The sequence below is a fragment of the Benincasa hispida genome, chromosome 6 (assembly GCF_009727055.1).
Source record: "Benincasa hispida cultivar B227 chromosome 6, ASM972705v1, whole genome shotgun sequence".
NCBI classification, from domain to species: Eukaryota; Viridiplantae; Streptophyta; class Magnoliopsida; order Cucurbitales; family Cucurbitaceae; genus Benincasa; species Benincasa hispida.
In genome coordinates this window covers 48,281,113-48,283,856 of record NC_052354.1, presented here as the reverse complement: position 1 = coordinate 48,283,856, position 2,744 = coordinate 48,281,113, and the positions used below count along the sequence as shown (strand labels likewise).

At 31.3% G+C, this 2,744-nt stretch overlaps 1 non-coding gene across 1 annotated transcript; it reads left to right on the top strand.

Moving 5' to 3' along the window:
* Positions 1-790: 790 nt before the first annotated feature.
* Positions 791-872, top strand: TRNAS-UGA. Its single transcript has one exon. It is a non-coding gene; the product is annotated as a tRNA-Ser (tRNA).
* The last annotated feature ends 1,872 nt before the right edge of the window (positions 873-2,744 follow it).

Sequence of the window (2,744 nt, the reverse complement as noted above, 5' to 3'; positions counted from 1 at the left end):
ACTTGTCAATGGATTTTCAAATCGGCTCAATAGTTCTTAAATAGTTCAATTCACAAATTAAGACAATTGCATACCCTTCATCAAAGAAACATAAACATATAATGATGATAATAATGTAACAAAAAGAAATGCCCATGAGAATCATGTCTAGCACTTCGTCATTCTTTGTATCACCTTGGATTCGTTGCATGTTCATTTTGAGAATGTTTTTTTGATATAGTATCTTTAAAAAAAAGCAATCAAGAGATGAAAACAAAAACCAAAACCACAACCTTGTTTTCTACAAGTTCAGAAAAAACTCGCAGAATTCTACGAGTAGTAAATAGTAAAAAGGTGAAAACAAAAACCACAACCTTGTTTTCTACATAATCCTATATAGATAGTTAGTGCAATTGTGAGACCTCTAAAGAGAGTTTTCCAAATATATATAGTAGTAAGTTTCTTTATTGAACCTCAACAATACTCCTATAACCTTCTCCTAACTTACAGTACCATCAAATTCTATTCAAATTTCTACATACAATCTCCCAACTTAAATTTAAAGCCTCTTGGTTTGAATTTTCAACACTAAGAATAAAAAATAATACAAAATTAAACTCACACAAAAAAGTTATGACTGAAAAATAACCTACGTTTGGATAATTAAATGCAACTTCACACAGAGAAAATATAATAAACACAATTAGAATGATTATTAAACAATAAATATGTAAACTTATGGAGAAAAACAATTCAAAATTATGTGTAAAGTTTAACAATAATTAAAATAAATCTTGATCCAGACGTCAATGTCGATATGTCCGAGTGGTTAAGGAGACAGACTTGAAATCTGTTGGGCTTCGCCCGCGCAGGTTCGAACCCTGCTGTCGACGTTTCGTTTTTTTGGTATCATTTTTTTTTTTGGTTTTTTTGTTGTTTTGTTTACATTTGGTTTTCTTTTTGACAAAATTTTGTTTACATTTATTGACAAATTAATTCTCATAACATTATTTTATTTTGTCAAATTGTTTAACAGAGTACACATATATAATAATGTACTCTTTTAGGTAATTGTAATTTCATGGGTAAAGTCTAATGGATGGTAAGAATGCATGAGAATAAAAATGTGTGTGAATTTGAGGAGTACAATAATAACATGCTACCAATAAAATATAATATTAAAATAAATATAATATAATAAATAATACAATAAATTAAACATAATATATAAATAAATAAAATAAAATAAATTCACAAAATATAAAATAAGAAATTTCTCTAAATTCTTCACTTTCTCCTATTTTCATGGATTTTATTCAATGTGTGTCTTTCAAAACTCACCAAATACCACTATGAATATACAATTTGGCAAGTAGGAGGTGGAATACATTTAAGAGCCATTTGAGTCATCATCTTCATCTATATGCAAAGCCTCATTCTATCCCTAAAATGAAACAAATCAATATTGAAGTTGGTCAAGACCTTCCATTTAGAGCCACTGATTGAATATTATTGTGCTGTCATCCAACTTAATCCTCTCCTAATTTCTTACCGTTGCATAAATCTTGTATTAGCAAATCAACCATTAAAGTTGAATTATTTCCTTCCTTTTTTAATTACATTTTTTTCCTGCATGTATGATACAAGTAATCTAATGCTCAAGTTATAACAACAAAATGATTATCAAATCGGGCCCAAGTTATGACCTTAACTTATACTGTCACTATAAACAACAATCTACATTACAATGGAGTCTCTTATTCGTTTTGTTGTATACAATAAAATTGTATAGACAATAAAAACAAAGGTTAGCAATGATGCCACTTATTAAAACAAAGTATATGTGGCAAAATTAAAAAGTAAGATGGAAGTAGGATTTAGAGGAGTTTAGTCAAATATACAAATGTTTAGTTATAATATTACAGAGCATTCAAAACAATAGCATAGTTTGACAACTAATGCCAAAATTTCAAGAGTTCTAAAAAGAAGAGGAACTTGCCAACGGATTTTCAAATTGGCTCAATAGTTCTTAAGTAGTTCAATTCGCAAATTAAGACAATTGCATACACTTCAAATTGGCTCTCCAACAACTCTTGTTGAAGATTCAGTAGTTTCTTTGGAAAGCTCATTCAACACGATTTTGCTTCTAGATCTGTGCTCCCTTATATGATCCTCCTCAAGAAAAGTAGCATTTGTCGATACAAACACTTTGTTTTCTTTAGGATCTTAAAAATAATCTCCTCGTATTCCTTTGGGGTAGCCTACAAATAGACAGAACCTTGAACGTAGTTCCAATAGCGTAATTTCGTACCCCACGGAGCGGGAAAGACTCTCTCTTGCGCTATTTAATCCTAACCCTAACCTTTTAGGATTAGCTTCAAGCACATGTGCTGGGCAACCTCAGATACGGAAATGACATAAACTAGCTTTATGACCATTCCATAACTTCAAAGGTGTTCTGGTAACACTTTTGGAGGGAACACAGTTCAGGATATAAGTTGCAGTCTCCACTGCATAACCCAAAACGAGTCAGGTAAGGAAGCGTAATTCATCATGGACTGAACCATGTCCAACAGGGTTTGATTTCTCCTTTCTGATACACTATTCTGCTAAGGTGTACCAGATGCTGAGAGTTGGAAAACTATTCCTTGAATAAATGTACCCATACCTTGAATAATCATCAGTGAAAATGATGAAATATTCATAACCTCCCCTGGCTCGTACATTCATCAGACCACAAAGGTCTGAATGCACTAGCTCTAAAG